Raw genomic sequence first — 6,868 nt, 5'->3', positions numbered from 1 at the left:
GGTCACAGAGATGGCTACAGCAGAGATGCTCTGAAACGGAGTCAGGCTGATGGCTGGAGATGAGCTCCCTCATTAACTTCACAGGTTAATGTTCTGTGGTCATGGGCAATATCAGAGGTTTTAATGGATGGTAGGTGGCCTGCAGCCCATGGATTAATTGACGACTAATTTTTTAGAGGTTCTTGCACTTCTTGAGGAGGAGAATCAAGAGGCTAAGGAGTCTAATCTTCAGAAAAGCTCAGGTCTCATGTTGGCACTCAGATAACAGCCCTGCTTTTCCAAAATCCTGGAGTGCTGGGTGCTGTGCTTTACAGAAAACATGGCCTCGAGTAGCCTGATATAAACTGCAAAGTGCTGAGCGCTTATGACCATAATTTGCTGCTTACAAAGGGACTGAGCTGTTCTGAAAGCCAAGCCCAGATTATGGGTTTCAAATACTAGAAAATCTGTCCCTGAGCTCTTAATCCAGTTTATGGACTCATCACGAATGGAGCTGAGCCATTCTTGGAAGGAGAAGTTGGCAAAAGCAGTCTTTCTCCACTGTATCAGTAGAAATCACATTCAAAGCTCAGGCCAACAAATCTAGATTGGGGAGTAATTAAAACCTGTAACAGCCTCTCTCCGTGACTGAGAGAAGCGGTGATGTTGGGGCAGCAGCCAGAGCTAATTGCATAGGAACAGGACCCACACCAAAACTCGCTTCTCAGGTTGCTCTCTAGGTCACGCACCTGGATGGGAGCTGAATGCTCCTTGGCTCCAGTTGAGCTAAGCCTGCTTGTGCCAAAGAGCTGTCTTCTGCAGCCCTACCGAAAACAGCAGGTTGTGCCTTGATACTATCGGCACGTACGAACATCTTTTCCCTCTGCAGAACTAGGCATGGGGAGAGGAGCTCGATTCCCCTCTCCCAGCAGCATTGCATCAGTACAGTGCTATTGAGGTTAATAGAGTTGTTCTCCCCCTACTTAGTGGGAAGAAAACCAGACCCAAATGTGGCTATTCTTTTTAAAACATCTCTTCTAACAATAGCTCTCTTACAATAGCTTATTTACTGCCCATCTGTGACTCCAAAGTAAAATCTGTTCAGCTGTTGATCTAAAAGACCTCCTCTTCACAGCTAATCCCCAATGATCCTTGCTGTTCTCTGGCAGCAGGCTGAATTCTCTCTCAATTGCCCACATCAATAAACCATACATTATCTATGGTTGAATTTGGTTAAGATTCTGTCTAATGATGCATGAGAGAGAAGAGGACTCAGATGATGTAGTCTTAGTTGTGCTGCTCAGTAAAACTGGTTGAAGTGGAAAAAAATAGCTACGATGGATTTTTGCTGTTAAAAAAATCAACTTCTCTGGTTTAGTGCATGGATAGGAGCAGATGCACTAATTAAAATCGTGATACGTTTGTGGAGCCTCACATATCAGCAAGGGAAATATGAAAGTGGAAGAAGGGCCTGAGAAGTATTTACTGCAAATAGATACAATGAGCGCCATGGGAGAGCACCTGTGCAAATGGATGGCCACCTTGCTGGGAGCAAGCAGAGAGAGGAGATGTTCTGCTAGTCCAGGAGGCCTCAGCCAGATGTGCAGAGACAGTGCACCACAGGACAACCTCTCCTCCAAGGCCTCTCACCACCCGCCTTTTCTCTTTAGCTTAGCACCATCTAGAGGGATGCATCTGCAAACCCAAGGCGTCAGGTCTGCAGGGCACGTTTGGCAGATAACACCCATCTGAAACATGCTGGATTTGGAGTCAGGGAAAACCAAACAATTGAAAGCAAAGCTTCAAAAGAGCAGTTTACTCTTCCAGCCGCCTTCACTATTTGTTAAAGCACAAGGCTGTGGTGCAATCATTCCCCTCGTCCTGGTGAGCTCTTCTGTGAAATGGAAGGATGAGTCCTCCAGAGAGGATTGGAGGATAGGGGGTTTGGAGGGGAAGGCTGGAGGGGTATGCTCAGGGTTTGGGTGCTTTTTTCTTCAATTTTTTTTTTTTTTTTTCTTAAACACCTACAGATCTTGCATCTGCAGGCTTCGAAGACATCTGATGATGATGTGATGAGGAGTCCTCTATGGTTTAGAGCAGAGGCCGTTCTGGTGAGCTCTTCTGTGAAATGGAAGGATGAGTCCTCCAGAGAGGATTGGAGGATAGGGGGTTTGGAGGGGAAGGCTGGAGGGGGATGCTCAGGGTTTGGGTGCTTTTTTCTTCAATTTTTTTTTTTTTTTTTTTCTTAAACACCTACAGATCTTGCATCTGCAGGCTTCGAAGACATCTGATGATGATGTGATGAGGAGTCCTCTATGGTTTAGAGCAGAGGCCGTTCTTCATGTTCATTCAACCTTTTCCCTTTCACTAACACCACACAGCAGCATGACAGGATGCCAGCTGAAACAAAGGTTTCTATGCTGCATTTTACAGTTTTCAGCCCAGTGCATCAGAGTTTACTCAAATCTTCCGACATGGAACACCAGAACAAAACCGAGGGTAGGGTGGAGTGACATTAGCTCCTCTCTATCTCACACACAGATCTTGCACTTTCTTCTGCAGCAGCCCAGGCTGCTGACTTGCAGTGCCGTGAGATGCAATACCTGCACTCCATCAACCGTGCCTCTGGCCAACCTTCTATAATCCCAGGGCAAGGCCATCGAAACCAAAGTCTGACCTGCCTGAATCGGGGAGTGCTTGGTTTGGAGATAGGAAGCACATTGCCCTGGTCAAAGGGCAAAGCAGAAGCTTTCAGAATTCACCTGACTTCGAGATTCAGGAATACATACCAAGCATAAACGACTGCAAAGTTTTGCAAAGGATGGACAAAACCTGCATTTCTTTAGTAACTAGCTGCAGTGACCCCAAGGACAAAAATCAAGCAGTGCTCTGGAGATGGTACGGAGGAACGACCGCAGATAAACCAAGGCCAATGCTACTGCCTACATCTTGTCTGCTAGGGATGTCACCCTTACCTTCCCCTGCATACGTGCTATAAGAGAGTTTGAAGGTCTGGCTGTGGCGGGGAGTCTGCTAGGGATGTCACCCTTACCTTCCCCTGTGTACTTACTATAAGAGGGTTTGAAGGTCTGGCTGGGGCAGGGAGGACATTCTCATCCCTGCACCCCTGCAGTGTTCAGACGGCAGCAGAAAAGGAGAAGAAACATCCTTTTCTTCACCCCTGCTTCACACAAGCAAAGTGTATGCTGCAGCAATCCTCTCCAGCTCAGCTTAGAGATCGCAGCGCAAGGTTCACCTCCCTTTCGTCAAACCCAGGTCCTCCATCAGCCACAAAGCACCAACAGCAGCTCCTCCAGCTGAGGCCAAGCCATCTTTCCAGCATGGTCGGCTCAAACCTCGGTGCCGCTGCTGGCAGCCGATGCTCAGAGCGCTTTCTCCTTTTGGGGAGGTGCAAGGATCCACGCCTGGCAGGGCACAGCCCTGCCCAGAGGCAGCACCAGGCTGAGCCTGCCTCCCCGCCTGTGACCGGGTGTTACTGGAGCAACATCCCCGCGGGACGGAAGGAAGTAGGAAGCTGGGCTGTAAAGAAATAAAACCACTGCAGAGCTGACTGCGAGGGAAGAGAGAGGAAGAGACAGGCTGGCTGGAAAGAACAGCTTTGCTGAGCCCAGGAGAAAATGGTCTGAGTAATTATCAATGGTAAGGAAACCTCTCGTTTGAGGCAAGAGAGCTTAGAGGGATTTCTGCACAGTAAATACTCTGCATATTTTATAGCCTTGGCTTGTGGGGGGAGAAAGGCTGGTGCTGGGTGGTTTGAAACACAGCCAGAACACCAGACACGGTAACTCCCTTTTAGCCCACTAAATCCAGTCCTCTCCCTTTCCTCTGTTACTTTCAGCCATAACCCACCACGGGTCCAGCGCAACCCCCAGCCGATCCTCCTCTGCGAGGATCCCCAGCTCAGAAAGATGTCCTGCTCTGGGCTCTCTGGGGAGGGTTTTTCGGGGTAGCTGGTGATTTGCATTGCTGCAGCGAGCAGACAGGTCTCCCCTTTTCCACCAGCCTGCCGCTATGTGGCCAGGAAGATGGGGACCCTGTGCCGCCGGGAGCACCAGGAGCCACCACCCTGCCCACTGCAGGCAGCCCCCCACCGCCACCACCAAAGTAAGTCTGCAGCTCGCTGGGGACGGGGACATCCACACGCTTCGGCCCCGACCACGCTGGGGACGGAGGGGCCAGGGCTTGCCTGGGCTCACAGGGTGGGATGGGGAGGGGGGCACCTCCTGTTGCTGCCTGCTGACCCCGGCAAGCTGCTGCCCTGCAGCAGGGGAGATGCGCTGGGTCCCTATCCCTCCCTGCCTGTGCTCCAGCGACCATCGTCTTCCTCAGAGTCCGGCACTTTGTCTGAGGAAGAACCGTAACAGGTATAAGTTGCGAAAGTTTATTTTCTTCCCTGCTTTATCTTCCCTTGCTGTGGTTTGCCTTTAAATGTCATGACTGCCTCCCAGCCCCTGACAGAGAGGATGAGCAAATCGCAGCCTTTAGAAGGGAGGATACTCCGGGTGTAATTAGAGGGGTGAGCGGATGTAACCTGCTGAAGCACCACTTCCCCAGAGCTACGTCTCCCTGGGGCAATTTTTGTTATTTCAGGCACCCTGCTGATACCAAAGTGCATCACCACGCACCCCAGCTGGCAGTGAGAGATTTCTGTCCTTGCTGCCAATCTTCCCCAGCCCCTTCCTGGCCCATTTAAAACACAGAAATCGCTATGACTTTCCAGATCGCTCATGCAATGTCCCCAAGAGCAGCTGCTTCTCCTGGCCGCTCCCCGATTCAGCACAACGGGTATGGCAAAGACCTTCCCGGCTCCTCATCCCTGCTCCAGCCGCAGGGGCTGCTCCCGGCGAGGAGGGCTCACAGGGGAGCTGCTCCTGCATCACCCGGCCGTGCTGCTCAAGCCTTAAAGCTTGCTGTCAAAAGGAAATCATTTCTGAACAGCAGACAAAAGAATCTCAGCATGGGAAAGACCTGCCCCACCAATACCAGTTTCACTGGTTCGGCTGAGTCACTCCTGGTTGCTCTTGTGCAAACATGCCCAGAGCTGCACTTAGGCATGAGCACATTCCTGGGCAGCTGCCACAGCGGTCAGGTCATGCCCCGTGGTCTCCTACCTCTGCCAAGAGCTCAGGGCTGTCACAGGAGACTCGCAGGGAAGATGTCGGGCTGAGCTATTCCCTTTCTGCCGCTCCCATGTGCTGTGCGCGAGGGGAGGAAAGGGCACTGTATGCTTAGGGGGTCCTATGAAGTCTCCAGAAGACTGCCTTTCCCCTAAAATAACAGCTGGAGCCTTAAAGGGGGGGTGAGGTGAGGGAAGGAGGATGTCTCACTTCACTAATGCCTTAATTAAGTGCATGTGAAGGAAAAGCAGAGGGAGTGGAGCCAGGACTTCGCAGAGGCCCCGAATGGGAAGATCGAGGCAGGCGCTTTGGTGTATTAGCGAGAGGAATCAAACTCCTCCTCTGAGCAAAGAAGTTAAGCGCCTTCTCTGCAGTTAATTCCTGGGTGTTTAATGGCAACTGGGGGAGCTGCCCAGTTGGCACTAGCAGGGGTCTGGCCCCGTGACTTGCTGGCAGGTCGGGCACACCAGCCCCTCAGCGGCTGTGGATGCAGGGGGCTGCACCGGCGCGAAGGGCAGCGGTGGGCTGCGCCGCTCTTTGGCACGGAGCAGCCCACAGCTTTGAGCTCTGCGGCACCCCAGGGAAAGCTGGCCCTGGACAGGGCGCGAGGAGCGTACAGCTCAGCAGAGATCAGATCTGGCTGGGAAGTGGGGATGATCTGGAGGCACCGGTGGTGTCCAGGTCACAGCTTGAAAACTGCGGAACTGTATTCCCCTCCTTGCAGCAAGGTGGGCTCTGCTGGGGGGGTTATCTGTGTCGTAAACCTGGCCTGACTCCATCGCGCTAAGCTAATGCTGCTTACGGTTCCCATCAGGAGGTTTTTCTGAGGAACTTGCCAGTTCACACCCCAGCCTCATCCCTTCAGCAATAATCTTTCCCCTTGGCTAATCCTGAATCCCCCTCTTTTCTCTGATGCTTGTGCATTTGCAGATGTAAAGGCAGAGGTATCAGCAGTCTCCCAAGCACGAGCCTCGCTTCCCAGGAACAGCAACCCCATCCAAGACCAGCCCTGCAGGTCCTGAGGGTAAAAGTGCTCGTGGTCCTGCCCTGAAGGCCACGAGCTTTCCTCCCACCAGATTTCCCAGAGAATGCGTTTGCTGGGAATCCTGCAGCCCAGGGATTGGAAAATATCATCAAATCCCTCCCGTATCTGCTCTCAACACAGAAGCACAATGACAGAAAATGTCCTGATCAGTCTCTCTTTACCAGAATTTTCCAGCTGGCAGAAAAAAAAGATTGCCGATGTGTATCAGATGCTCCCAGCACTTTTGGGCTGTGGAGCACCAGGGGAAGAGCATGAGCCATTGCATCCTAGCAGCGAATTGGATTTTTATACTGTGAAACCAAATTGTGCCCCTAATGATATTGGTATACATTCAGACAATTTCCACGAAGGTAAAATCAGCTCCTGAGCTAGAGTAAGGAGTCTTAGAGCTTAGGTCTGTGGAAATCCCATCATGTTTTGTAGGACCCCCTTCCCCATGCCCAGTAAGCTGGTTAAGCTGTCCTTACTGGGCAGCCAGCACCCTGGTGTGATGCACGGCACCCACAGAGCAGGGGGCTGCAGGGACCACAGCCGGATCCCCCCTCTAGCAAACCCTGCACCGTCACAGAGAGCAATGACAGCAGAATCGCAAACTCCGCATGTGCGGGGAGGAATCTGCCCGACCCCTTCCTGTGACAGCCCAAGCTGAACCAGAAATAAAGACAGATGAAAAGAGGCTGGTTGGGAGCGTGGTGGTTTTTCTCCT

General features: G+C 51.8%; 1 long non-coding RNA gene across 1 annotated transcript; it reads left to right on the top strand.

Moving 5' to 3' along the window:
- Positions 1–3,480: 3,480 nt before the first annotated feature.
- On the top strand, positions 3,481–6,825 carry LOC126052190 (uncharacterized). The gene is made up of 3 exons (XR_007509973.1): positions 3,481–3,639; positions 4,003–4,104; positions 6,048–6,825. It is a non-coding gene; the product is annotated as an uncharacterized LOC126052190 (long non-coding RNA).
- The last annotated feature ends 43 nt before the right edge of the window (positions 6,826–6,868 follow it).

Source organism: Accipiter gentilis, chromosome 29 (genome assembly GCF_929443795.1).
Source record: "Accipiter gentilis chromosome 29, bAccGen1.1, whole genome shotgun sequence".
Classification (NCBI taxonomy): Eukaryota; Metazoa; Chordata; class Aves; order Accipitriformes; family Accipitridae; genus Astur; species Astur gentilis.
The sequence above is the reverse complement of the archived record's forward strand: the minus strand, read 5'-3'. Positions and strand labels throughout refer to the sequence as shown.